Genomic DNA, 16,425 nt, shown 5'->3' with positions numbered 1-16,425 from the left:
ATCGATGGGTTGGAGAATGTAGAATAGTGAAGGACAAAGACAAAGTTGACAAACAGGCAAATTAAACAAGACTCTTTGAAGCACCGCCATAGAAACAAAATTCTAACTTTACTCGAGCAGAGAGTGGTGGGAGCGAAGGCCATATATATGTGGCCTCTCCAGTCAAAATGTGTGTTTCGCCGTTACAACACCTAACTAAAACTATATACCTCCATGCAATCAAGTCTAAAAGAGTTGATTTTGTAATTAAATACCTCATGTGCAGGTATTTATGTTTTATTACTTAATTTATTGCGGGTTAATATGTAATTGTCTTCATCCTTATTTCACAGATAACACCTACCTTACATGGCTACATCCAGACAAGGTTTGTACCTTCCTTTAACAGCATTTTCTTAAAGGAATAGAAGCTATAGAAAATAGTTAATACTAGAAGCAGGTACACCTATAGCCTGCGCACGATCATTAAGTTACCTGATAATTGGTTAATACAAGTTTATACATTCGGCTACGTCAGCATTGGCTTTGCTTTGTCAAAGCATATAGCAATGGCGATTGAGTTAGCGCGTACGCTGGGGATCTCGTGTTCTCAATTTATATGTCTACAGGAATAGAACACCGATTTATGTGAATAACTAGAATTATATATTACCAGTGTAGATTTACAATGCGGCTTCGGTCCGCAAAGGATAGTGAGGATCTCTTCTTCCATCAATTTGAATTCCAATCCCCGTGTCAGACAGTTTATTCATTGTACCTTTCAGTATATCTATCATTGACTGTGGATACCTTCACGAAATGACACAATTTTTATACAGTATTGGTACGCAGCACAGCTGCGAGGGATAGTTAGTTTCTCATGGCTACCCATCACTCTGTGACTGACTAATTATGGAAATTAACTAGTTTATGACTCAGAGACTATTCTGTGTCTTATTATCAGCAGACTCATTTAATCTATAAGCAAGTGGGCATAATCTATAGCTCCCTTATTGGTGCTATACAATTCGCACGCAGTTGGCACATGCTGATGCGATTGTAATTTGCATATTATTAAACTTGTGTAAACCAATATAGAAACTCACAGCTATCCAAAGATTTTGTGATTACAGAGCCAAAATAGATCTTTAATCAGTGATTACCAAGGAGCTTATCTCAGTTGTTTAGCCTACACTGATTTTTAATTTGGGGACATGCTTATCTCAGTTATACTTACTCTACACTGATTTCTGTTTTGAGAGTATATTATAACATACATTTTAAGACAATACTATAACAATGAGATCGTTCCAAGGACCGATTTTTAACTCACTACGCTTTACACATTTTAATAACTTTGCTGGCACGCTATCTTCATTGATATAATAAAGGTCCACGTTTCACTGGAGAGGAATACCTTGGGTTTTTAACTCATTGTAAATTTACATGACAGCCTCCAGGCTCCATTGTTTGTGCACCACATTGTAACCGTTGTCTTCTCTTCTGCTTTTGTGAATCTTAACTGTTGTAGCTGATAGCACCTGTTATGTGAATATAAATAATGATAAAATAAACTGAATGGATGCTATTGCTACTATTTAAATTTAAAATCTGGGAGTCGCTGTCTATGTCTGAGACCATAATCATCCTTATATTGAAACCTGATAAAGATCCTTTTTACCCGGGTTCATATCGCCCTATCTCCCTGATTATTACAGATGCCAAGATTCTAGCTAAAATTCTATCCATACAACTTAATGGGTTAATTCAAAAGATTGTCCACCCAGATTAGACGGGATTTATGCCTGGAAAATCTATGCTTGCTAATGTCAGAAGACTATTTACGCAGATGCAGGGGACCCGGTTGGCCGGGGAGAGGGTAGTGGTCATGTTCTTGGATGCGGCTAAGGCCTTTGACTCGGTTGAGTGTGGCTATCTCTGGCATGTGCTGGAGCAATTTGGCATTGGACCCAGGTTTATTAGTCTTGTTAGGCTGTTTTATTCGGTACCAGCGGCAAGAATGAGTGTTAATGGCTTCATAACAGCCCCGTTTGGTCTGGGTCGAGGTACTTGACAGGGCTGTCCTCTATCTCCTGATCTGTTTGCTTTAGCGATTGAGCCCTTAGCCTGTTTAATCCAGTCTTAAGAGCACTTTAAAGGCATAGAGATGGGAGGAGTCACTGACAGCATAGCACTTAACGTGGATGACATGCTGGTCTTCCTCGCACAGCTTAATTGATCTTTGTCTCACCTTTTAGAGGTGGTTGAGGCCTTTGGTTCATATTCAGGACTCAAGATCAACTGGGACAAATCTGTGTTTTTTCCGATGGGGTGGAAACCTCCACCTCCCGCTATGTATTGTCAGTCACTTCTGTGGACCAACAGATTTACATATTTAGGTATCTGGATTAAAGCCCATCCATCAGAATATGTTGCTCTAAATATTGACCCAATAACAGAATATTTTAAGACCAAAAGCCACACATGGCGTAAGCTCCCTCTCACAGTCACTGGTAGGATCAACCTAATAAAAATGGTTATCCAACCGACGTACTTAAACCCCCTCCAGTACCTACCGTTAAAGGTTTTCCAAAATATTAATAAACATCTCATTTCCCTGGTTTGGAGTGGCAAAAGAACTAGGGTGTGCTTTAACACACTATGTAAAACCAAAAATTCAGGAGGTCTGGTCCAGTCTAATCTTAGAATTAATTATCTTGCTTCCAAACTTACACATTTGACATCCTGGTTAGGCGATACGCAGAACACCTCTCTATGATACTTCATGGGCGAGCAGATGAACCATTCTCTCTGTTAGGCGCAGCAATGCTTCTACTTCTAGACGAACACCTGCCCCCTTGGGATGCCCGTGTCCTGTTGCATAACAGGACATTCTCTACTCTTGATTCGCGACAAGAGACTTTCTGCAGTCCTGGTCTGCACGCATGCGCAGGGCATTGCATTTCGTCACATAGTGACAAGAAACACTATTTTCCTGTTTATCGGTTGATTGCGTTATTACCGCCGAAAACCGCAGCACCAATCAAGGAGTACTTCCCTCTATTTAAATATCACACAGACCCCAATTTGGTCTTCAGCCTTGCTTTAGCGTTTGTTCCTATTTTCCTGTTGCTCATTTGGATTCTGCCCCCGGCTTGTTCCTGACTTTTCCTTTGGCTCCTGATTCTGGCTTAGAGTGATATCCTGGTTTTAACTCGGCTTTCTGACCATTCTCCTTCTTCTAATTTTGGCTGTGACTGTCTCTCTGGCTTTGACCCGGTTCTGCTGACTGCATTGCTGCATCTAGGCCTCCATAATGTATCCTGGTGCACCATCACCGCTGCCTCATTGGTCACCTCTCCAGCTAAATGATAATGAGGGCTGCGACCTGCACGCCTCTTGCAGCGGAGTCCATACTTCCTTGCTGGGGTCCCTGGTGAAATCCAGAGGTGTATTAGACTCCGCGTCTCAGTACTCAGTAGCGCTAACTGCTGGTAGGTGCCACCATCTTCATCCTCGTGGTTGTGACACTTTGCAGTTTTTTTTTATCTAAGCATAGACCTAAGGAGGTGGCCCCTATAATACGACAGGCATCAATGATTTGGGTAATATCACATACTCTTATAGAAGGTGGGGGGATTGACCCAGACCCAGACTTCATTACTGGTTTCAAGAAGTTGATGGGGTTGGAAGGTTCAGTGCTGTGGAAGAGAGCAGGAATTTACACCATTGGTCAAATATATATAGACAGTTAATTAGCTACATATGAACAATTGAGAGCAGCCTTCCCATTACCCAATAAACAATTCTTCCAGTATCTGCAGTTGAGATATGCCCTGAGTGCCCAGTTTCCTGGGGGTGTGCTTCAGATATCAGATTCCCTGGTTAAAAATGTATTATGGTCTGTGGGGTCATATGAGAATATTTCTGTGCTTTATGCCTTCTTGTTGCCTCAGGTGTCCCCGGGAGGACCGATCTGGGGTTCTCTCTGACGAAGAGTAGAATGTGGTGGTGGGAAGTACTAGACATACCACCTCTTGTCTTAGGTTTCAGCAGATCCATTTTTATATGATACACAGAGTATACTTAACATCAGCCAGGATACACTCGATGAGACTGTGCACCTCTGCGGAGTGCTTCAAGTGTGGTGGCCCTGAGGGCACTTTTTGGCATCTTTTATGGTCATGCCCAGTTGTCCAATCCTTCTGGGGCCAAATATGGAACTGCATCTCTTCCACACTACCTGTGACCCCTTCCTTATGCCCTAAGATCTGTCTGTTTGGCACTACACTAGAAAAGAATTTGAGTATCCCAATCTTCAAATATATATTTACCTTAGCCTCCCTGGCTAAGGTTATTATAGCTAGGGGTGGATGGCGACTGAACCTCCTAGTGTACCTCACTGGATCAATCTAGTTGCTGAAGTCTGGAGGCATGAGAGGTTCATTTATGAAAGTTATGTTATCCACCCTCATCAGGATGATATGGTGGGTTTGGGAAATTACCGGATGGGTAGTTAACTCTCAGCCCTGTGCAGCTTCAATAGATTTGACCTGAAGTGCAATTTCTAAAAGTTATCAAATATTAATATAAAAATAATAATAATATAATAATATATAATAAACATAAAATAATATATAATAATATAAATATATCACTGTATAATGTTTATAGCGACATAGGCAGAGATAGGTGTTAATTAGATAAAATGTTTGATATGTTATTTATATGATATAACCAAAAAATCTCAATAAAAAATACTTTATTCAGATTAAAAGAAATCAAAATAAAAAAAAATCTCGGAGTCGCTAAAACTATTGGATTCATGGATAGATCTAGTGTGGAGATACTCGCTGTTTGACTTAAATTCAGAGGTCCAAGAAAGACCATTTAGGTAAAGGGAATTGGGTCTAGCACTTGACATGCAGACCCGACCATATGTCTGGTCACCTTAGGTAATAAGTCCACAGGGAGATGTCACATATTTTGATACACGTGGAATTTTCTCCCCTGATTATATTTCATTTTGAAGCAATTGTTTTAACATTAATCATTTCTATTAAAGTTTAAAGAGTAAAGGGTAAGGGGATACAGAACAAAAAGGTAAGAAGGGAAGGGTACATAGCAGGGAGCAGACATAACAGTGTATATCCAACCACAAGGCATAAACATAGGTACATATCATTAATGCTTCAATGGGTGGAAGATGTGAATACAATATTAAGAACTCAGCTAGTATTCAGTCCATTAAGTTTATCAGCTTAGTACTATGGCATCCATTCAATTAGGTTTGTGGCAGCTACCGCTGCGGCTTTAGAAGGGTCTTTTATTAGAGTGATAAAGCATTTAGGAAGATGGAAGTCCAATAACTACAAGAGCTCGTAGCGCAGTCTAAACATGCTACAAGTACTGGTTATTTGCTAAACATGTGTCAATAGGAAGCACACATATTATTCCAAATTCACAGGTCCAAGACCGACCAATCTGGCTAAAGGACATTAGGTCACCGACAGTCCACAGGCTGATCTGACAATATGTCCAGTCGCCTTATGTACGGAATGTAGCTGGCAGATCACAGAGGGATGCTGTTGGTACACAGGGATGCTTCAACCCTAACTAAACTTCAAATTGGTGCAATTTTTGGAACGGCCATGGAATTTATCGGCTTGGACCCAAAACACTATGGCACCCAGCCGTTTAGATGGGACTAATCACAGTATTACAGCACTTAGAGTGATTTAAGTCCAATGCCTACCAAACATTTATCAAACCTACTAGAAGGTGATAACGCTAACCCCTACTCTCGGTAACTCAAGGCTTTGCTGCTTGTCGCTTTTAGTGAGGGCATGAAGGGATTTCCCGTATTTTTTCCTCGGGCAAAGGCCTAATTAGTTACATGCCTCTGAAGCTTTTTTATGGATTTTTACCTTCATGTGGGTTACCACATCCTCACCCCACCCCCTCCTTCTACTCAACGACTGTTTGCTGGTGTCTTTTGTTTATTTGTCTGTCAGGCCACCATTTGACATAAATGTGCTTTGTTTACAGGTGTGCACATGGTGACAACACAGATATGGGTGGTTGGTCATTCGTTTGTGTTCTTGGCATCCAGACACTACAAGGCCCTTTGGGATTCATTGGTTGGGTAATAGGGTGTGTGTGGTGGTCGGATCTTATGGCCATGTTGGTCTCAAAAGTTGAGACTCGAGGCTCTGTCGACATACTTGTCATACATCTTGGAGGTAACGATTTGATTACAACAGATCCATCGAGTTGCTGATAAAAATCAGGCTGGATTTTAGAGGGATCAAAATTAAATAGCCAGCGGTAAGTCGTGCTGATCAATTATATCCCTAGGCTTTGCTGATGGGTATGGTTAGGGAATCCAGTACAAGGCAACTTGATTATGATGGACCAGGCTTGCTTGTTCAGTCTAGATGGGGTGCATCTTACGGACGATGAGTTGTTGCTTTTCATAGACCAGACCTATTGGAAATTGGGGGGTTTAGCGAGGTCATTTGGTGGCGTACTGTGTGTTTGTGTGGACATGTCATTGTGAGTGCAGAGGAGGTGTAATTTCTTTGATGCCAGATTAAGCGCCGACCATTCAGCTATGGATGATATCCTTAGTTTAGTGGTATCCGAGCCAGTTGGCCATCCACTCGTTTGTTATCGTATTAGCTGCTATGCAGCACTCGCAATTTGCTTTCTCCACCACCATCTCAATATAAATTTTATTTGTTTAACAGGTTAAAAGAGTGTGGAAAGAAGCCTCAACATTATTAATACTTCATAGGTACATGGCCACTTTGAGATTCTGGCAAGTGACTGCTTGCGCAATCATTTGTAAAATCGCTCCACAGTCATTCCTATCTGTTTTTATATGTTATGTCACATTTGTTCCATTTAATGATTTAATTACATTGGCATTTTTGACCTATAAATGTGTTTTCTTGCACAGTGCGCCTGAACAACAAAATCTCATTTACAATATGATGCACATGAATGACTCTAACGCAAGACTGTTGATGATATACACCATGTGCTTACCAGTATAATTGGGCACAAATGAGTACAAAAAGGCATTTGACTTCATAAAACAGCATTTCTGCATTTTGCAGCTTTGGAAATCACATTTTTTTCATGTATTTGGTTGAAACTCTGCAATCTGTAGTCCAAGTTTCCAGCTATGTAAGCAATAGCAACGTTACACACAGAAATAGTTCTGGGTGTTATGTGTTGTCTAAACTGCACATACATTTTACATCACTGCATATCTTAGTAACTTATACATATTGGGTGACAGGTTTAAAAATGTTAGATGTCACATTTAATTATGTAACAGTTAGACATGTTTGGTTAATTACTGAAGTTTAACATGTTTTCATTTTAAAAGACATCCCTTATAATAATCGGTTTGCAGGATTTTATGTTTATTTTATGCTTTCACTACTAGTGGTTGGGAAAAGTTGGCCACCAAAACTGCCAAGTCAGTTTTCATGATTTAAATCACTTATTGCACACATCTTGGCTTGTATACAAGTAGCCAGAAGTAATAGATTCAGCAAATTTCAAAATGTTTGGCTCATAAAAACCAACATGAACAACTCTAAAAAAAACAATGTGTAAATTTGAAAGCAAAGTTAGAATATATAAAATAGTACTTGATTCACCCAATGACATATTACAATTCAGTACAAAAAACTGTCAATTACTCATTGTGCTACAATTGACGAAAGTCTCTGGCATTAATGAGTTCAATACAAGTATGCCATTGGCTCATTCACCTGAAATATTTCTTCCTTTGTGATCGTTTGTATTTCACAAAGCAGACACATAAGAACTTTAAGGTCACATAGAGACCATTGGTCCATTCAGGTCACATAGAGACCATTGGTCCATATATAATGCACTTTGGGAAATAAAATATGGGGGGGGATTTATTTAGCCACGTTTCTCACAGACGTTCATGGAATTCCTCCAATGAATTAAAATGGTGCAAGCATAATTTCTCTCTGTGCTCTGTTAATTAATATGCTCATCTCCGAAATCTGCTGCGATCCCAGCCTCTTCAATTGCAAATCCGGTCCTCATAGGTGTCTCTGGCATTGATGAGTTCAATACAAATATGCCATTGGCTTATTCACCTGCCATATTTCTTCCTTTCATGATTGTTTGCATTCCACAAAGCAGACACATAAGAACATTCAGGTTACAGGGAGACCATTGGCCCATTCAAGTCAAAAGAGATCATTGGTCCATTCAGGTCACATAGAGACCATTGGTCTATTCAGGTCACAAGAGACCATTGGTCCATTCAGGTCACATAGAGATCATTGGTTCATTCAGGTCACAAGAGACCATTGGTCCATATATAATGCACGTTGGGAAATAAAATATGGGGGGATTCATTTAGCTGCAAAGTTTCTCATGGACGTTCATGTAATTCCTTCAATGAAGTAAAATGGTGCAAACATAATTTCTCTCTGTGCTCTGTTTATTAATATACTCATCTACGAAATCTGCTGCGATCCCAGCCTCTTCAATTGCAAATCTGGTCCCTATAGGTGTGGATTTTGTCCTAATTATCAAGCTCCGAAATTAGGAACTTGATCCCATTAGCCATCTGAAGACATGAAATTATAACCTATTGTGAGGCGCGTCCCAGTGTTTTCTCTCCTACACAGGGATGGGCGCCTGCTTCTGCTCTGCCCTCTGCGTCTGGTGGCTCGGCAACCAGACGCAGGCAATCAGTGGACAGGCTCTCGCCTGGTTTTCTCCACTATGGGAGCGTAACGACCCTCTCTTTGAAAACTCGGTTTCTTTCATTGAGATGTTCCGGAAGATATTTGACGAACCTGGACGAGTATCCTCTGCTGCAGCAAGTCTGCTGAATCTTGTCAGGGTTCCTTGTCAGTCAGCCAGTATGCCGTACAATTTCACACACTAGCTTCAGAACTACGGTTGGACAACGAGGCCCTAATCGCCACCTTTTGGCAGGGTCTCGTCAACCGGATAAAAGATGAACTGGTATCCAGAGAGCTTCCCTTAGACCTAGATGCTCTTATCTCCCTCTGTATTCGCATTGATCTCCGTTTTAAAGAGAGAACCCTGTCTATCTTGATGACATCTTGATTTACTCACAAGACCTCTCGTCCCACCGGACGCACGTTATTGAAGTTCTCTCTCGTCTTCGCAGTCATCAGCTTCACTGCAAACTAGAGAAATGCATCTTTGAGGTCAAGCAGGTTCCATTTCTTGGTGACTAACAGACAAATATGCTCACTATGCTACAACAGTAAATATCACCTCAATATAATATATTATATATCAAACATCGCTTCACATATCTTCTTGTCGCATACCCTGAGGAGATTGCCAGTCTCCCAAAAGTGTGTAGAACAAAAAAATATAATGATCAGGGTGCGTCCAAAAAGGATGTAAAAATATATTTATTTATATATAAAAAGAATAAGTGACCAAGCTCACATGTATATCATCCAAATGATATGGCGGGTAATACCCGATACAATGTTACAATGAACACATTCCCAATGAGATGATAATAATCAATAAAATGAGTGTCTGGTCAGTACACACTATCATAAAAACATGTATTGTAGACCAAGTCCTGATAATCAACAAAAATGTAGCAGGAGAGATCTCGCCCAATAGTAAGGTGCAGCTGCAACGTGAGGGTGAATGAACACAGATCCATAATAGAATTCAGCGTGGTCTGATGCATGATGTGTCAATTTTCCTTAATGTGGCTCTCATATAATCCCACAATGATCAATGAACTTCTTTTTGATGGTGAAAATGCTGGGGTATTTATCTCACCACTGGAAATCCCGAGAAGATAGCTGACAAACCACCGCTGGTGGACATGGGTGCTGTATATCAATAGGTATCGGGAGGAGTGTACTCAGGTGCTCCGTTGTGCCAAGGAGTGATATCCCGTTGTAAAACTGCCTCAGGAGTGAGGGCAGTTTCGGCATACACACTGAGTGAATATATTAGTCCTGAATCTTCAAAATGATGCAAAATAGTCTCCTTGGAGATAATGGAGATGTGTTCTCCTTCAAATAGCGATCCGGATGTGAGGGAGTCCTGACTCTTAACGCGTTTCGTTAGCAGTATGCTAACTTTTTCAAAGATCCTTGAGAGGATATTAACATGGGAATAAATGGTATTTTACAAATTATGCTGATATTGTTTTCAAAATAATTATCAATTTGCATTAAGAATTAAGAAATATTAATCTAAAGCATATTTATACCTAATACATCCATGTGAAGCGTAATGCTTTGCAATAGGAGCTTTAAATACTCATAAACATCAATCAACAAATCAAAATTGAATTTATTGGAAAGAAAAACAAAAAATAGTCCATAACTTAATGCAGATAAACAAGAGCAGGGAGAACAGCTTGTAATAATCAGAAATATGGGATGAATTACCTACCCCAACTAAAACATACATACAGAACACGCAACCAGACATATAATTATCTACATATAAATATATATTAACATGCTTACAATTGAAAATAAAAAAAAAGTTAATCTTTGGCCATATTATATATATATATATATATATATATATATATATATATTGCTTATTTATATATTTATTAGTTTTATTTATATACTATGGGCCTAATTCTTTAAGGAAAGGAAAGCAAAAAAAATGAGTAACTTTGGATCTTGGCAAAACCATATTGTATTGAAGGGGAAGGTAAATTTAAAATGTGAGTACAGATTTATAATTGGGGTAGAGCATGTCCTAGATCAACTTTTAATGTCAGTGTAATAATTAAGCTATCAAGTATTTGCATCTTACATAAAAAGATAATATTTTCCTTATGTACAAAATAATAAACTCATTTGCACCCCTTGCATTGCAACATGGTTTTGCCAACGTTCAATCAAAGTCGCTTATTTTGTTGCTTTACTTTCCTTAATGAATCAAGCCCTATATGTGCTTCCCTATGTAGGTTCAAAGCAAGAGAGGTAGAGGTCAGTGCTATCAGAATATGATCGAATTCAATAACAAATCATAAAAAACATATACACTTTGTCTAAGCAGGATCCAATTGCTTTCTTCTTTATTATTACTATTTTGCTATCACTACTCACCACTAATCGGTGCTGATACGAAACAGCAGTGTACAAACATTCAGTACATTTAATGCTGGTTTCATCACTGACCATTGATCATACTTACTTACTTTTCTTTATTTAACCCCAAGAGATCCCGGAAGGGGGCTTGGCTGGAGGGCAGGGACGTGGGCAATTGCGTCACTTTCACCAGCCCCCGTGATGACATCAACATTTTGTCACTGGGGGGCGGGGTCAAAATGTTGTGATTCCCAGCGAATCACTGAGGCTTACATACTGCCCACTTCCCTAGGAAGTGGGCAGGATGCTGGAGAATTGGCTGTCTGGGAGACATACCCGGAATTCGGGAGTCTACCGGACATTCCCAGAGAGTTAGTAAGCATGCCATTGATGTTCAGCAATAGGCAGCTGGGGTCAAATCCAGAATGGGTAAGCAATAAAATGGTGAGAGAGGGTGTGCGTTTTTCTCCCTGTTTTAGAGAGGGTTATAACTGTTTCTAGTTGTGCAGTGGATGTCCCGGCCATGTCACTAAATGCCTTGTTCACCTGAAGTTACAGAAAATTATGTTCTGACAGATTTTTTTATTTTTTAATAAAAAAATGTAATCCGAGATTCATTTAAAAATTCAGAATTTTTATATTACTTGGGGGCCATTTATGAGCTGAAAAAATGTGGAATGGAGAGAAAGAATTTGACAGCACAAAAGAATCTCCAGGATCATCTCATGCTATGTTTGTGTGTGTTTTAATTAGAGATGCTCACTGACCCCCGTGTTTTGGTTTTGGTTTTGGTTTTGGATCTGGATTACCTTTGTGTTTTGGTTTTGCAAAACCGGCCTTGCATGTTTTGGTTTTGGTTTTGTTTGGTTTTGTTTTGCAATTTTGTTTACAAATCAATGTTTTTGTGCATAAAATAAACTAATTTAGTGCTCCACCTGTTTCTTGGATAAGTAAGGTAATTCTAAAGCTAATAAATTAGGAAGAAAACAGTTTAATCCCTGGTAGGCCGTCCCTTATTCTGCACACAAACCTGGTTGTCTTCCTCTTCATCTTAGCCTCTTGGCAATGCAGCCATCGTCTTTGGGTGTATATTACACCCTCCACTTGTAGTTGAATAGAAAAAAAGCAGCCTGCATAGACTGTAGAATTAGAAAGTAAAACTAAATGGACCAAGGTAGTTTGGTGGCTATCTATGCCCCTCCCCGCCCTCCACTTGTAGTTGAATAGCAAAAAAGCAGCCTACACAGACTGTAGAATTAGAAAGTAAAAAAAAAAATGGACCAAGGTAGTTTGGTGGCTATCTATGCCCCCCCACCCCCCCCCCCCCCCGCCCTCCACTTGTAGTTGAATAGAAAAAAAGCAGCCTGCATAGACTGTAGAATTAGAATGTAAAAATAAATGGTCCAAGGTAGTTTGGTATCTGTCTGCATCAGACCCCCTCTCGACTAGGAGTAAAATAGAAAACTATTCAGCCGTTATAGAGTCTAGAATATAAATAGAAATTGTGAAAGGCAATTTGGTATCTGTCAACATCATCATTAGTGCCCTCGTCGCCTACACAAACCCCCCCTCATCCTCTTCTATTTCCAAAGTGGCATCCTCAATTTGTGTATCACCGGCTACACTCGGGCTGTTCAGGCACACATCAGCAGAACTGCTGAAAGGGTCCCTCTTTATGGGTACACTAACAGAATGCTCACGATTAGACATTCCACTGTTGGATGGACTCTCCACAGGGATTGTTGTCATTTGTGATTCAGAGCAAACACTATCCTCTAATGCCTTACTGTTATCTTGCAGCTCGGCTCTGACGCGTAACAGTAGTTGTGCACCACTTGTGGGCTCGATAACATTTTTTGATCTGCCACTAATAGACAAAGGTGAAGGCCTCATTGTCTCTTTGCCACTGCTTGTGTAGAATGGCATGTTGGCAATTTATTTTTTATCGGCACTTAACTTTTCCTCAGTTACACTTCTTTTTCGCTTCAACACAGTAAAAAAAAATTTGGTGTGTGTTTTTTTGACTGATTTCAAAAGACTGTGTAGTTTGACATCGCCTTTCCCAGATGACGTACTGAGAACACTACCATCAGGACTGGTGACAGAACCTGGTTGCTGATTCTGCTCATATGTGGACTGCTTAGAATCCATTATGAGACCAAAGCACTTGTAAGGCTACAAAATGTTTTAGATACTGCTGACAAATATGACTTTTGACAGCCAGAAATATTAATGCAAAAGAATCGGGGACACCCCAAAAGCACTTGAGAGTGCTAAAAATTATTTTTTTAATCTGCTGACAGATAGTACTTTTGACAGCCATAAATATTAATGCAAAAGAATTGGGGACACCCCAAAAGCACTTGGGAGTGCTAAAAATTATTTGGTAAATCTGCAGACAGATAATACTTTGGACAGCCAGAAATATTTATGCACAATTATGGGGGACACCCCAAAAGCACTTTGAGTGCCAAATATCGAAGAAAAAAAAAACTCCTGTATCCTCCTCTCTTCTCTAGCGATTTTTGTTAGCGCAATTGGAATCAGAATATTGTATTCTCTGTCCCTGCTCTAATAAGCCTGTGACTACACCCTGCTCTCTCCCTCTGTCAAATGGCGATGGATTGCTGTGGAGGCGTGTATTTATAATCTTCAAGTATCGCGAAACCGAGCCCCGAGATCCGACGATGTCACAATGACGTTCGACCTCGATTTGGACTCTGAGCGGGCGGGAGAGTACTCGGCTCGGTACTCGGATAGCCAAAGTTCGGGTGGGTTTGGTTCTCGGGGAACCGAGCCCGCCTATCTCTAGTTTTAATGTTATTATATTTTGTAGGGGGGTATTTTTGTCTGCTTTATCATACGTGGGAAGAGGTATTTTTATCTGTCACATGCATTCTTCAATTCATTTACTGTATGAGCACACACACAAATATCTCACCCTGAACTGGCTACTTACCTAAACAATGTATGGGAAACTCTAAAACATTTATTATGCATTCCTAAATTCACTAGTGAGAGGGAAATATAGGAGCAGTGGAGTAAGGGACATAGTGTAGGAAGCAGGATGTATGTAAGAGGGGGAGAGGAGCAGGGGGTGAGGTGGAGAGGAGGTGGGGAGGGAGAGAGGGAGCAAGGAGGTAAGGGACATAGTGAGCGAAGCAGGGTATGGTAAGTAAGAGGGTGAGAGGTGAAAGGAGCAGGGGGTGAGTAAGAGGGTGAGAGGAGCAGGGGGTGAGTAAGAGGGTGAGAGGAGCATGGGGTGAGGTGGAGAGGAGGTGGGGAGGGTGAGAGGGAGCAAGGAGGTAAGGGACATAGTGAGAGAAGCAGGGTATGGTAAGTAAGAGGGTGAGAGGTGAAATGAGCAGGGGGTGAGTAAGAGAGTGAGAGGAGCAGGGGGTGAGTAAGAGGGTGAGAGGAGAGGGGGGTGAGGTGGAGAGGAGGTGGGGAGAGAGAGGGAGCAGAGGGGTAAGGGACATAGTGAGAGAATTAGGGGTTAAGTAAGAGGATGAGAGGAGCTGGGGGTGAGAAGAGCAGGGGGTGAGGTGGAGAGGAGGTGGGGAGAGAGGGAGAAGAGGGGTAAGGGACATAGTGAGAGAAGCAGGGGGTAAGTAAGAGGGTGAGAGGAGCTGGGGGTGAGGCAGAGAAGAGGTGGGGAGAGAGAAGGAGCATTGAGATAAGGGACATAGTGAGAGAAGCAGGAGGTAAGTAGGAGGGTGAGAGGAGCAAGGGGATGATGCACAGAGGAGAGCAGGTTGAGAGAGATAGAGGGAGTTACCTTGGATCACTATAGGGACACATGGGCAGAATGGACAGATAACAGATAAGGGAAAGTTGAAGAGTCACATGGAAGACATAAAGGAGAAGTGAAGGATCTCAGGATTGGTGGGGGATGCATGTTGGGTAGGCTTGCATTAATTAATATATTTTACATTGTACTATATACTATAAAAATGCATCTAAAGTTAATTTTACACTGTGAAAATCCACTAAAGCACCTAGGCGGACCCCAGACTTTTATTTTAAATTTCCATACCTGCACTGCTAAATTCCCATTTTGACTGGATAGATAGATAGATAGATAGATAGATAGATAGATAGATAGATAGATAGATAGATAGATAGATAGATAGATAGATAGACTTGATATATTGTGTATAAAAATACATAATTGCATATAACCTAAATAACAAGTTTGTTACAAATCGATATGGGACACGAGTACCAAGTCTAATATATTCTTGTGTCAAATGTATCTGAGTCTTAATAAAAAGTGAAAGAACTTCAAACAAACCCCTCTTCCTAGAGACATATGTAGTCAGCTGTGACATGCAGTGTAACAGTCGTTCAGGGAAGACTGTCATTTTAGTTTTAAAGGGAAACTAAACACACAAATTAAACTACATTATGTTAGCAGCTTATTATTCTTACAGTCTTTCCTTTTTAGTGTGCTGCGGGCTTGTCATAATTGTAAAATTGTCTCTGGCGGTTCATTATACAACAGTCTTTATAAACTTCAAAAAGTTCTATGAGTGGTGTCAAGCAAATTGTGGTTCAAAACTGCACCTGGAATATTGCTGTATTCTTCTTATGTGCTAAAGGAACATTTCCCAAACTGTTCCGACATTCATCGTTCTCTGCATTGAGAGCACGTCTCTGAAACAGAATTTGGAGCTTACCAATGCTATTAAACCTATTATTTTTGTTTTTATCAGAATCCACATTATAATTTTTGTTCTACCTGGACTACCTCTTTACTTTACTCCAGCCACCACAAAGCAGAATGAATTGATACTGTTGTGTCACTTTATAGTCTACAACATACTTGCCAACTTTTCCTCGTTGGCTTCAGGGAGATCCCGGGGGAGGTGGGCGTGCGGGGGTAAGGCTTGACAAATCGCATCATTTTGGCACCGCCCCTGAACGATTGTCACAATTTTGACCAATTGCAACAGGGGGCAGAGCTAAAGATGACGCAATATTTGCCTAATTAAGCCCCGTCCCCTGCCACTTATCTATTGCGGGGCAAGATCCGGGAGGTTGCCCTGCTCTCCCGGGAGACCGGGAGGTCTCCCAGAAATGCGGGAGTCTCCCGGACATTCTGGGAGAGTAGGCAACTAGGACATAGGACACAATTTCTGAACTGTGTTATTATGCCACAGATGGCGAAGCCAACTACGTCTTGTACTAGCTCAGCATCAGGGAGAATGCCAGACTCTTCAGGGAGTGAGGGAGATCACCCCTATTTCAGGGAGTCTCCCTGACATTCAGGGAGAGTTGGCAAGTATAGTCTACAAGTACAGTGCAGAAGGTTATTCCACGGAAT

Source organism: Mixophyes fleayi, chromosome 1 (genome assembly GCF_038048845.1).
Source record: "Mixophyes fleayi isolate aMixFle1 chromosome 1, aMixFle1.hap1, whole genome shotgun sequence".
NCBI lineage: Eukaryota > Metazoa > Chordata > Amphibia > Anura > Limnodynastidae > Mixophyes > Mixophyes fleayi.
Note: the sequence above shows the minus strand (reverse complement) of the source record.